The sequence below is a fragment of the Macrotis lagotis genome, chromosome 4, assembly GCF_037893015.1.
Source record: "Macrotis lagotis isolate mMagLag1 chromosome 4, bilby.v1.9.chrom.fasta, whole genome shotgun sequence".
Lineage (NCBI taxonomy): Eukaryota > Metazoa > Chordata > Mammalia > Peramelemorphia > Peramelidae > Macrotis > Macrotis lagotis.
The window spans coordinates 183,111,084-183,125,657 of record NC_133661.1 but is presented as its reverse complement, the minus strand read 5'-3'; the positions used below and the strand labels follow the sequence as shown (position 1 = coordinate 183,125,657).

General features: G+C 35.9%; 1 protein-coding gene across 1 annotated transcript in view; it reads right to left on the bottom strand.

Moving 5' to 3' along the window:
• DAD1 (defender against cell death 1) overlaps positions 1-14,574 on the bottom strand; it is a 30,809-nt gene that overhangs the window by 15,276 nt on the left and 959 nt on the right. The window lies entirely within an intron of this gene.

Below are 14,574 nucleotides of genomic sequence, written 5' to 3'. Positions count from 1 at the left end.
ATGGGAAGATTAATATGAATGTAGAATGAAATAAGCAGAATCAGAAATACCATATACACAATGATTACAATAACATAAATGAAAGGAACACTAAATGAAAGCTGAAATCAGTGGCTCAGTAATTACAATGATCAATTTTGATCCCAGAAAATAGATTATGGAATATTCTTCCCTCCTCAGAGAAAGAGGGGACAATGGTACAGAATATTACATATGTTATCAGAAGCAACTGCCATACTGGGAACCTATGCTAAAACTTTTTCTTTGTTGCAAGAAAGGATTTTGGGGAGTGAAAGAAATGAAGGTGATACAAAAATAGAATTTATAAAAGTAATTGAACCAGATTTCAAGCACATATTGAAAGTGTACAATCTTGAAAGCAATGAAGGATAATCATTTTCACAAGATAATTGAAGGAGAATAAGCATATTTATTTATTATAGAATGTGAAATCCTCAGGAGCAGAGACTCTTTCTCTTTCCTTTTTTGGTATCTTTCTTTTGTGGTATACTCATTATTGCCCATGTCATGTAATACTTCTATCATAATGCTTGCTGTCTCGGGGAGGAAGAAGCTGGTAGGGAGGGAGAGAGAGAAAAATTTGAAATTCAGAATCTTATAAAAAATGAAAGTTGTAAACTATCTTTACATGTAATTGGAAAAAATACTATTTACAATAAACAGATGCTTACTGACTGGATTAGAAAAAGGAGACACTGAAATTAGTTATGAGGTAATTATAATTCATAGTTTGGACAACAGGTGAGAACAAAAATTGAATTAGGGAAGTGGCAGTATAAAGAAGAGTCTAAGTGCAAGAGGTACCAAAGAAATATCAATGGAGGGAGCCAGCAAGTGTCAATGTGTTGAGTTGAGGAAGGAAGAAGAAAGTCAAGGATGACGAAGAAGAAAGTCAAGGATGACTTTTAAGCCTAGGTACTTTGAAGGATAGTGGTATTAACAATAAAAATTACGAAATTGGGAGGAGTAGAGTCTGCATTGGGGAAGGAGGTAATAGGGACTGATTCCTTTTTTGTACTTGTACCCTACATAGTAGGGCCTTAAAATACACCTGCTTAATAATATGCTTGATGCCTTCAAGGGATATCTCAGTGAAAATATATTCAGAATACATCTGTAGAAGCTCAAGGGAGAAATCAGGGCTGTTGGTAAAAGGTCCATGGGAATAAAACAGATTATACCAAGACAAAGCATAGAGAAAAATCACAGGTCTTCGATAGATAGAATGATGAACAAGGGAAATAGATAAAAAAACACCAAAACCCCCAATCAGATAAATATGAGAATCAATGGAGTTAAGTGTCACAGAAGCCACAGAGTATCTACAAAGTGATAAGGTAATACTCTGAAATATTATAGGAAGATTAAAAAGAATGAATGGGAAAAAACCCTATGGAACAGAGGTGTATGGCCTTATTCAAACAATCTAATTGGTAATGCATATCTGCTGTCATGGGCAAGACATCAGAAATTAAAAGCTACCCTACCTTCCTTCTTCCTCCCACTCTGGTTAGCATGGGGTAAAGAATTGTCCAGCATGAAAGTTTCCAGCAAAGGATTAGGTTGAAAGAAAAAGGCAATCAGATGCAGCCTGCCATATGAAAGGCTAGAGTCAAAATAGTTTAAATATTCTGTTTACTGAACTAAGTTGAAAATCTATCTATAATGATGACATATATATATATATATATATATATATATATATATATATATATAGTAATTTATTTCAATCCTCAAGAAAATAAAAGGGTTATTTTTCTTCCTCAGTGAAATGGAGAACCTTGACTGTCACATTCTAGACTGACTTTTTTGCCATTAGCAAATATGAAAGGTACCAGGATAAGATACTTCAATGTATCTGTAAATTCAATGAAGGTTTCTTAGTACAGTCAGCAATGCATGCACATGCCTTCTCATTTCACACACTTATTATCCAAGTCATCCAAAAGTCTCTAGGGAAGACTTCCTATTAAATCAGTGGAGGCCTTCCCCAAGTTCTTCTGATAACACTAGTGCTAGTACATAAAAGCATTCCTAATTTTTGTTATTTGACTCAACCACTCCCTCTTTTATTATTGTTTGAATGATACTTTATTACATTTCTTGTACAAAAAGGGTCCCCAATTTTGTTTCTTTGGAAATTCTAATACTTCATGATTTACAGTAATATAGAATGACTGGGAAAATAAATATGAATGAATTGAATTTTTGTGTCAGGAAATAATCTGAGATCATTGAAACGTGTTGCACAATCTCTCAAATGCAATCCAGCCCATCCAATTCTTTAATTCTGCATACAGCTTAATTTACCAGCAATCTTGTCATAGCTACACAAACATACTGTATGATAAGACTAATTAAAAATGTTACCTATTGAACTATATAACATAAAAATCTCAGCAATAAGTTTTTCAACCCCTTGATATTCCATGTGGGAATTGTTACACCAAACATTTGAGTGGCTATGGATCTTCTTGAGAAGGACCTGTAATATTCTTGGGTTCAATGCAATCAGCAAAATGTCATCTACAAGTAGATGCTGCCAAAGGGCTTCATCATGTAAAAAGAATCTCTCTTCTCTACAGACCATTCTCCATGACAGTGATAAGTGTTGGCTAAGTCAAAAAGGCACTTTCCACATGCAAAACACCATCCTAGATGCTAGAACTACAAAAAGAAAGACTGCTTTCAAGGAGCTCACATTCTAATAGAAAAGACTAAACATCTCTAGAAAGTTTGAATTGTAAATTAGATGGAAAGGTCCCATCTGTATCTGTATCTTAAGATACAGCAGCAAAACATACTGCAATACAGCTTTTTTAATCTTCTAACCATAGAAAGCTATTATGGCAACAAGGAAGATCAAAACATCATTTCAAAGAGGACACTGGGAAAAAACCTATATGTAAAATCCCAGAGGGAAATAGGAATATATCTCAAGTCCAAAAATTCCTCTTGGAAAAGATCAGAAAGGATTTTTAAAATCAGCAAGAAAATAAAACCATATCTATTTCTGATGCTATACTGATAATACTTGATAATACAAGGACTTCAGTGGCAAGAATTCTCTTTCTGAGTCTGTTAGTAGCAATGCTTGCAAAAACTATCCAGGATGATGGTTCCAGGAGTTGGGACAGATAGAAAAAGAACTAGTGGAAGGAACAGTCAAGATGGTGAAGAGAAGCCGGGAACTTCCTGAACATTCCCCAGCTTCCCTCAGAAACAACATTTTATCAAGCCTCTAAACAGATTATGGAATGACAGAACCCCAAAAAAAGACATAAGTGGAGAATTTTTCAGCTTAAGATATCTTGGAAGGACTTCAGGAAAGGTCTGTCTCACTCAGTTGGAAAGGGAGTGTGAGGGTGGGGAAGGCAGGCACAAACAGATCAAATAAACAAGGTCCCAGGCCAGCAATACAGCAGTCCAAATGAGAGACCTCCAGGCCCAGCATAGAACGCAAATTATGAGTCCCAGAACCCCAGTGCAGTGGGGAAACCATTAATACCTGAGGCTCCAGCACATGGAAGGTTGGTGAACAAGCCTCCCCACTCCAAGCTCAGGAGCAGAATTCAAATTTAAAAACCACAGACTAGGTTAACGATGAACAGAAAACAGAAAACTACAATGGTGTTGAGAACAAAACTTCTCAGAAGACAATGCTGGAAAAAAGGTCTATATGTAAAGCCCCCAGAGAGGAATATGAATTGGCCTCAAGCCCAAAAAGTCCTCTTGGAAGAGACAAAAAGGATTTTAAAAATCAAGTAGAAAAATTGGGAAAAGAAATAGGAAGTATGCAGAAGAGAGTCAACAACTTGGAGAAAACAGAAAAATTGACTTAAGATAATTCCTTTAAAAATACAACTGGGCAAATGGAAAAGGGACTGCTAAAACTCCAAGGGCTCGTGGGCTCACTTGCTTTAAGTAGCAGTTGGTCAGCAGGAAGGAGAAGAGGTTCCTTTCTCTACAGTATCTGCTTCCCTCACTGATGGCTATAGAGACTGAGCTAGCATACTGTCAGCAGTTTAGAAAATATTGCTATTCCCTTGGCCCTTGGGTTCAGGATCCTTAGCTGTCTCCAATGAAGACTGAGGCAAAGTGATGTTTGAGGTGTGGTGGTGATTTGATCTGTCTGGCATAATGCCACCTCCTGTCTCTTCTCCAGGGTGTCCTACCACTTCAGGTAGTCAGGCTTGCCTGCCCAGCATTATCTTTGCAGTTGCCTGTATTGATAATTCTTATACTTTCTAAACATATATGTGGGAAAAAATAAGAAGCAGAGGGCAAGCCTTAAAGGTTACACTCTGCTCTATGCTTTTTTGCCAAATAATAATCACAACAACCTGGCCTTCAATGTTCTTGAATTCATGAGACTAGTCTTGGGATTGATTACTTGCCTTTACTTGCCTCTACCCTGCCTTCATCTCCTTACCAAGACTACTACAATGATTCAATTGGTCTTTCTGGCCTTAGTTTACTTAAGAAAAGTTTCCTTTTCAAAACATCCTTTGTTCAATAGTTCTACTTTTTTCTTTTTTTTTATTAAGAACTTAAAAATAAAAAAAAACGGGCATTTCCATAAAGATAGTAAAAGAGGAAGACATTTGTACATGAAATTAGGATTGCTGTTGTATTCTACTTTTTCTTTCAAATATTAAAAAAAAATTCCAAGATTCAATTTTCTGGCCTTTCTACTATTCTTTTCTGTGCATTTTAAAATATTCATAACCTGCTTTTCTTTTATTTTGCTATTTTATCATAGCCTAGCTCTCTTCCTTCCTACTCTAGCTCTAACTAAAAACAAGAAAAACCTTCTAACATTTTCTAACATTCACATGGCCAAGTAAAACAAATTTCACACTAGCTATGTCCAAAAACATGTCTTACTCTGTATCTTGGGTTCATTACCTCTATATCAGAAACAGCATGTCTCTGTCAAAAATATTCATAGCAGCTCTTTTTGAGGTGGCAAGGAACTGGAAAATGAGGGTGATGCCCATCAATTGGGGAATGATTGAACAAATTGTGGTATATGAATGTGATATATTGTTCCATAAGAAATCATGAGGGACAAGATTTCAGAAAACTTTGGCAAGACTTGCATGAATTAATGCTGAATGAAATGAGCAGAATCAGAAAAACATTATACACAATAACAACTTGGGGTAATAATCAATCATGATGGACTTCTTCATTTCAGCAGTACAATAAATCAAAGGTAATTTTAAAAAACTTATGATGGAAAATACCATCCATATCCAGAGAAGGAACTGTGGAGTTTAAATGAAAACCAAAGTTTACTATCTCTAATTTTTAAAAGTTGTCTAATGTATTATATCATTTTTTTTCTAAGTTTTTTTTTTTCCATTTGGATCTGATTCTTTTCTCACAGTATGATCAATATAGACTGCTTTCTGTCAGGGGGAGGGAGAAAAACTCAAAACCTTGTTTAAAAAAAGAAAGGTTAAAAACTACCATAGCATGTAGTTGGAAAAACAAATAATTTTTTAAAAAAAGAAAAGAAACAGCATGTCTATGGTCCTCTAGATTCAAGGTTGGTTAATGTATAGATAGAATTCTTAAGTCTTTCAAAGTTGTTTGTCTTTATAAAGTTATTATTAAATAAATCATTCTAATCCTACTCACTCCACTCTGCATCATCATATAAATTCTTCTAGGTTTTCTAAGGAACCATCCATTTCATTATTTTAATAGTATATTATTTCATTGTACTCATCTATCTTAATTCCTCAATGATGGACAGACACACTCCCTAAGTTTTCAGTTGTCACTACAAAAAGAGCTGTTATAATTTTTGGACATATGGGTCCTTTACTTCTCTCTTTGAACCCTTTGTTGTATAACCTAGAGTGGTATCATTGGGTCAAAGGCAGTGATTTTTTGACTCTGGTTCCAGATTGCTTTCCAGAACAACTGGACAAAGTCATAGGGATACCAATATCAGAAACATTAATTTCCTTAAGTCCTTTCAATAACATTCATTTTTTTTTGTCAACTTTGCCAATTTACTCAGATTGCATTTAGAGTAAAAAGTGGAATCTCAAAGACATTTAATTTGCATTTCTGTAATTATTAGTGATTTAGAGCATTTTTTTCATATGGTTGCTTACAGCCTAAACCTCTTCCTTTGATCTTTTAATTACTGCAAATAACTTTTCTTATGAAGTTGTTCCTTCTGACATATCTTTTTCAAAGAAACCTGCTACAAAGATTTTTTTTCCAAATACCTGTTTTCTTTCTAATTTTAAACTTCTAATATATTCTCCCTATTATCCAAATAAACCTTCCTAATACATTGCTATGATCATATCACTACACTACTAAAAAAACCTCATTAGTTCCCAATTGCCTATTTAAATAAGATATAAACTCCCAATCCCTTCAAGGTCTGCTATATAATTAGGTCTCATTGTACTTGTCCATCCTTACCCAACAATTCTCTCCACTGTATTTTTTTTAAATAGATGAGCAAAATCATATTATTCTTCACTCCTCATTCTTGCTCTACCTTCTGCCATCTGCACTGCTGGCCAGTAGGGCAATACAGATCCTTTCTCCTCTCCTCTCCCTTCCTTTCTTTCAGTTCACCACAGGGTATTCAAATCCTTACCTGCAGGTGCACTGTCCAAAGGAATGTAAATTTTGATTACTGACAAGTTGGCAAGATAGCTAAAACCAGAAGATGAGTCTTCCTGACTCCAGGCTCAGTACTCTACTGCAGCATCAAGCAGCCCATATATACTGAAATGATTATAAATTCATTGTGGACAAAGTATGCCAATTATTCACCTTACAGTTCCTAATGGTTAGTATAAATATTTGTTACCCATCCTTCAAAAGTAACCTCAAATCTCACTTCCTGTGTATGAGATTTTTACCCTCTATAAATCCTGTGATTTCTCACCTTCCTCTGAATTCCACCTGTACCCCTATTTAATATTTATTATCCATTACTATGTAAAAATTATCTATTTATGACTTTTCCATCTTATCTCTTCCAAAGCAGCTTTTAAGTATTGGTAGGACAGAGAATGGGGGAAAAGGAAGTATGAGATTCCAGAGAGACTAATCTCCTTATAGCCTATCAAAAAAAAAAAAAAAGAAAAAATCATCAGTACAAGTGTGATATAATCAAAAATGCCAGTCTTAGAATTAGAAGACCTAGGTTCAAGTCTTGATTCTGATCCTAGGAAAAGTCACATAACCTCTCTGAAATTCAGTGGTTAGTTTTCTTCGTCTAGTGGTAATACTTGTACTATCTACAACATAGTGTTGTGAGAAAAGCACTTATAAATCTTAAAGTGATACTTAAGTATGAAATTCTAAGAGCCTGGGTTCATATCCCAACCCTGCTACCTGTGAGACTTAAGTCATTTAATTAGTGACCTAAGGTTCTTCACCTATAAAATGAGATGACCAGACAAAATGATCTCTAAGGTTCATTGTGACTCTAAATCATATGTTTTGCTGATAATAACTACCCACTATTCTAGACCTTCATATCATTGATCTAGCCACCAGAGACTCTATATGATCTGGGCAGCAAGTACTAAATATAATAACAAGGCTATGATGCCAAGAAAACTCAGATGATCAGGGCTTAATGGGACTTGAGAACTGTTCAAAGCAGTAACTAAAATGTCTTTATCCTTTAACCCAAGATTCCATTAATAAGCATGGATTCTCAAGGAGCTCAATATAAAAGATCCACCATACACCAAACTATTTATAGCAATTGGGTTTTTTTTATCTTAGAAAAGAACTATAAACAACATATCATGCCCATTAATTAGGAAATGACTAAATAAGTGATGCACATGAATATAATGGATTACCCTTCTTGAAGAAGCCATGAATAACAGAGAGAGAAGCAAGGGCAAACTGACATGAACTAATGTAATGTAAATAGAACCAGGAAAGCTATATAAACAATGATGAAAATCATGTAAAAAAAAATCAAAATTGGATGCTTCAAATGTTTAATGGCCAAAAATGAATTCAGAGATAAAGTTCCTCTCCCTGATTCTTTGCAGAGATGGAAGAATATGGAAGTGGAATATTGAAGATGGCAAGAATTTTATGCTGTATTGTTTAATTCTGCTAAACTGTAATTTTTTTTCTTCTTTGTTACAATGGATGCCTCTTGAGGAAGGAGGACCACATTAGGAAATGTAATATAAAAGCCTAAGACTAATAAAATTTACTTTTTAAAAAAGCAAAAGGCTAAACAGAATGGATGAAGCCTTCTGTAGCAAGTTGGCTTCCACAAGTATGGCCTTTTACTCTCATCCCTTTTCTTTTTTTTTAAGTTTTTTGCAAGGCAATGGGGTGGCTTGCCCAAGGCCACACAGCTGGGTAATTATTAAGTGTCTGAGGCCGGATTTGAACTCAGGTACTCCTGACTCCAGGGCCAGTGCTCTATCCACTCCACCACCTAGCGTCCCTATTTTTTTTTAGGTTTTTTTTTTTTGCAAGGCAATGGGGTTAAGTGGCTTGCCCAAGGCCACACAACTAGGCAATTATTAAGTGTCTGAGACCAGATTTTGAACCTATGTACTCCTGACTCCAGGGCTGGTGCTTTATCCACTGAGCCACCTAGCCGCCCCTCTCATCCCTTTTCAAACTCCAATAGAAAGAGGGGTCATTAATCCAATCATATATAAGGATCCTCTGTAACAGGATACAGAACTAGGTTTTTAAATGTACTATTAATTATATTTTTCTGTATATTTTTGTTAAATAATCCTCAATAATGTTTTTGGGGTTTTTTTTAGGTTTCTGCAAGGCAAATGGAGTTAAGTGGCTTGCCCAAGGCCACACAGCTAGGTAATTATTAAGTGTCTGAGACCATATTTGAACCCAGGTACTCCTGACTCCAGGGCCCGTGCTTTATCCACTGCACCACCTAGCCGCCCCCTCAATGTTTTAATCTGGTTCTTACTGTGTCTAGTAGGGATTACTTGTTTGATAACTCTGCTTTATGATGACAATGTTTGTCCTTTCTAATTGAAGAGAACCATGGTGTCATATAATAAAGACATGACTTGAACAATTATGTTTATTACAGTGAGGGGAGTGTTGTGCAAAGACATTTCTTTTACTAGCCTTTACAAGAACCATTTCACCCCATGGTCTGATTTGACCGGAAACAGGACTTTTGGTGAGACTTAGAGAACATACATTTTAATAGAGGAGAAATATGTACATAAATATTTATACTATACAAAGGGTAAAAATTAAGTTATGCTACATTTAGCAAAAAAAAAGAAAGAAAATGTTACCAAGTCAAATCCTACCTCCTACCAGAAAACATCAGCATTCACCAGAAATCCAAGTCTGTGGTTGGTCTTAAGAGCATATGTAAAGAGATTGTGAATAAGTCCTACCCTGGGAATTCTAACTTCCAGATCTTTTTACCCCTAAAAGTCCTAAAAATGCAAAGTATGTAAAATATCATCAAACGTTTTAGAAAACTTTTAGTTCCAGGACCTTAAGCTTAGCTGAGACAAACCTCAGAAAGAACAAAGTAGTAATATAAGGAATCTGTCTATATAAAGTGAAGTTACAGTGAAGTCTCTTGACGAGATTATTACAGATATTAACTGAGTACTGACTACAGGGTCTAGTAAAGGTTTTTTGGGGGAATGGGAGAAGCTTGGACATGCTTTTAAGTTTACAGGAAAAGACTGAAGACCTTAAAACAAGGTAGAAAGAAGGAGAAGGAATCTGCAAAGATGGAAATAATTTATAAAGGTTTTCCAAAATAAAAAAGGAGACACCTCTTAATGTGAGATCTGAATGGAGGAAGCTATCTGATTACTCTGGTACATGAGAAATGAGGGAGAAAGATAAATGGCTTCAGTTTTTTCAGTCTTCAGCTAAACAGGTGGGGAACAAAGGGGTATGGTAGGAACTTTAGGTTTGAATAGAGATTAGAACAATTAATTAATTGAATTGTCATATAAATAGAATAGCATGAAATAGTGCATAGAAAGTTGGCCTTAGGGAAATCTGGCCCTAATCTGGCCTCTGTCACATACTGGTTGTGAGACCCTGCAAAAGTCACTTACATGATCTTTTCACTCTGATGCTGCTACCATCCAAGTGCAGACTCCTCATCATCTCATACCTGCAATTAGTACAAATACCCTTATGGTTAGTTTCCCCTCTCCTATTCATCTAACACTCTCCTACCAAAGTGAGCTTCCTATGCTATTGAATAAACTTTACCTTCAAGATCAAAAATGAAATACTATTTAGCTTTTAAAGCCCTTCATAACTAAGCCTCTTCCTCCTTTTCCATGCTTCTTAACATTTTATTCCCTTCCATGCATAGTGAGGCTGACCTTGGTGTTTCTCAAAAGAGATTGTCTCCAATTCAGCACTTTCACTATCACTGATACTTAGAACTCTCTCTCCTCAAGGGTGAAGTCAAGATGACAGAACACAGGCAGCAACCCCACTGAACTCTAAAAAAGCCCCCTCCAAGCAATTTTTAAATAACTCCTCAAATCAAATATTGGAACAGTAGAGTCAACCAAAGATCAGAGTGAGAAATTTTTCCAACTTAAGATAATTTAGAGGTTGGGTCTAAGAGGTTTGTGACCCCAGGGCGGGGACCAGTCCAGAGCACACCCCACAGCAGGCAGCTCATGCAGCCCTGACAGGCCCTGAAGAAGCTGTAGTAGGGCAGTAGCAGCTTTCAGAGCTCTTGGTCCAGAGAGGACTATAGAGGAGGTGGATTGTCAAATAATGAAAGAGATTAGAGGGGATCTTTTGCTATTACTGGGTACAGCTGGAGCTGAGTGGCAATTCAAGGGCGTATACATAATTCTGGATCACATTTCCAAGGCAGAGAGAGTGCTTGTGGTCAAGTCATAAGGAAACAGGGTTCAAATTCCAAGGCAGAGAGGACCACTAGCACTTATGGCTGCAGGAGAACACGAGCCCTTCCTGCTAAGACCAGAGTATGGAACATAAAAACACTGACCATACCTGTCCCCCATATCACTCACTTTGAAAAAAAAAACAGAAAATGTGTAGACCCTCTGAATTACCTCTGAAAATACAATACAAAAAAGCTTAAATTTTGTGACAATGCCTCCTCAACCCCCAAGTGAGCAGAGCCCAACTTTAACAAAAAGTTCAGGGGTGGCTAGGTGGCGCAGTTGATAAAGCACCACCCTCCTGGAGTCAGGAGTACCTGGGTTCAAATCCAGTCTCAGACATTTAATAATTACCTAGCTGTGTGGCCTTGGGCAAGCCACTTAACCCCATTTGCTTTGCAAAAAAAAAAAACCTAAAAAAAAGTTCAAAGTCAAGAAATAGGCAAACAAAAAAAAGAACTTGACCATAAAAAGTTACCATGGTGGCAGGGAAGACAAGAAAAATAGAGTGAAAATAGCTACAAAGCCTCAAAGGGGTAGGAATAACTAGATACAAGCCCAATGAGAATTCCTAAAAGAGTTAAAGAGATAAGAATAAAAGGAAAAAGTAGGAAAAGAGAGTAACTCAAGAAAAATATGAAGAAAATTAAAAACTTAGCAAAAGAGGCACAAAAGTTCACTATAGAAAAGAACAAAGAAAAAGAAATAATCAAATGGTAAGAAGAAGTACAAAAGTTGAAAAGAAAATCCTTAAAAATTAGAATTGGCCAAGTGGAAGCGAATGACTTCATCAGACTTAAAGAAACAATAAAACAAAGTCTAATGAATGAATATAAAAGATGAGGGAAATAAGTACTTGAATAAACTGTTGGTGCAGTTGTGGAGATCAATTTGGAACTATGCTGAATGCCCTATAAAAATGTGCATGCCCTCTGACAAAGCTATTAGGTCAGTATCCCAAAGAGATTAAAGAAAAAGGAAAAAGTTCCTTATACAAAAAATATTTATAGCAGTTTTTTTAGTGATGACAAAGAACTAGGAACCAAGGAGATGCTTAACAATTGAAGAATGAACACATTGTGGTATATGCTTGTGATAGAGTAATATTGTGCAATAAAAAAATGATGATGGGGATTAAGAGAAAAAAACATAACAAGATCTATATGAATTGATACTGCAGTTGATTTCAAAATCAGAGTACTGGCCTGGAGTCAAAACATGACCCTTCCTGAGTTCAAACCTGGACTCAGACACTTACTAGCTATGTGACCCTGGGTAAATCATTGAATTCTCTTTACTTCAGTTTTCTCTTAAGTAAAATGAGTTGGCAGAGCAAATGGCAAACCAGTCCAGTATCTTTGTGAAGAAAACCTCAAATAGGTCAAGAAGAGATGAATATGACTAATTACCAATACATGAACTGATGCTAAGTGAGATCATTGTGCACAGTAACAGAAATGTAAAGATGGATCAACTGTAAAAAATTTATAGCTTCTCTGATCAATACAAATGATACAAGGGGCTCACAATGAAAAATATACTAACTCTCTCCAGAGAACTAAATGAACTAAATGAAAATTGAAGCATAATTTCACATGCAAAATGCATGTGAAATTGAGTATTTTTGCAATAATATAGCCATATCTAATATGAAAATACATTGAAAATTTTCTTCATAGGGAGTAAGAACTTAAAATTAAAAAGAAAAAACATTAATGCTAGTACCTCCCATTGACTCCAAATTATCGCATATGTACAACACATACATTATATGCATATACACATGCCCACATGTATATTTAGTACACACTATGTATACATACACACACACACACACACATCTACCTTACTATGTATGTTGTCTCTCCCACTGAAGTATTAGCTCCTTAAGAGCACGGGTTGTTTTTGTTTTTGCCTTTCTTTGTATCTTCAACACTTAGCATAAAGGTTTGCAAAGAAAAAGTGCTTAATAAATATTTGCAGATTCACTGACCAACTTCTCAGTGTCCCAGAGACTCCCTCAGACAACATATTGCAATGGTGGTATAGTTCTGCACTGGTAGGAGGAGCTTGTTACAGACTCTTTCCAATGCTTCAATGTGGCATAGAAGTGATGCTGGATTGTGTGGTTAGGACAGCAAAGTACAATTCTGAGTATTTCTAAGAAGCTCAAAGCTATGTCTGGTCCAAGAGCCAGCTTGGCTAAAATGTTAAAAAAAAAAAATGACCAGGGTGATCATAGGGTAATAAAACAGACAGCCATAGGAAGTTCTCAAAGACTTCCCAAATTATGGATGAGTTGCAACCTGTATCACTGGAGGAAAGTCCCCATAAAGTGAAGTTACAGACTATGCCTGGAATAGGGGATGCTGGTTTATGTTTAAATGTCCCACAATCTCCAAGAGTGTAATGCTATCAATCAAAAAGTATTTATTAAGCCTCTAATTAGGGGTGTGTGTGTGTATATATGTAAGGAACACTGCTTAGAGCTGGGGATGGAAAGAACAACAGTGAAAACTGTTCTTGCCCTCAAGTAACTTACTTTCCTTTTTTTATTCCTGGTTTTTTTGCTTTGGTTTTTTTTTTAGATTTTTTTCAAGGCAATGGGGTTAAATGGCTTGCCCAAGGCCACACGGCTAGGTAATTATGTATCTGAGGTCGGATTTGAACCCAGGTACTCCTGGCTCCAAGGCCGGTGCTCTATCCACTGCGCCACCTAGCCACCCCACTTTCTATTAATAATGTAATAAGTTACATTATTACATATTAACAAGTTACATTATTAGGATTTTATATTAAAATTATTACTTGATTATGACAGAACTTATCTTTGGGCCAGTTTTCCTCAGGTACAGGGTGACAGGATTGGACATAGTACTAATAGTCCCTTTTATGTTCTATGATCAAATTCTAAGACAAATTATTCAACTAGAATAAACTTAGAAAAAGTTCTGGATTTCCCTGGAATGTCATTTTATGGGTCTTCCCACTCTAAGGAACTATAACTAACTATAAGTACTTGCAGGAAATTCCATCATATCAGTAAAACAACAAATACTCATCAACTATTTGCTACATACAACTTCTGTACAGAATTGTGTGGGTTATAGAAAAGAGCAAACATTATTTTGTTTTAAAGGTAGGAGAAATATACAGAGACATACAGCTACATTAAAAATGGTTTAAGAGAGGGGGCACTTAGGTGATGTAGTGCACCTACCCTGGAGTCAGGACGACCTGTGTGACCTTGGACAAGTCACCTAACCCTATGGTCTCATAAAGAGGTTGCCCAGGATGAATGTATGAAATTCAAGTACAGGTTCAAAGCAAAGATAAAAAAAGATTCCTAGTTTTAGTTTTAAAAGTTAGCAAGTACTTACAGACTACACATACTGTTTAATTAGGAAACAATCTTTTAATAAACATCTACTCTGTGCCAAAGTCTTTTACAAATAATACATTTGATCTCTACAGCATTCCCTGGAACTTGGTACCATTATTCTCATTTTACAGCTGAAGAAACTGCCCTCTCTGGCTTCCTTTAAAGCCTAGCTAAAAAATCTCACTTTCTAAAGAAGTCTTGCCAAACCCCTCTGCTAATTATTTTCTTTTTATTCTGTATAAAGTTTGCATTGTATATATTTGT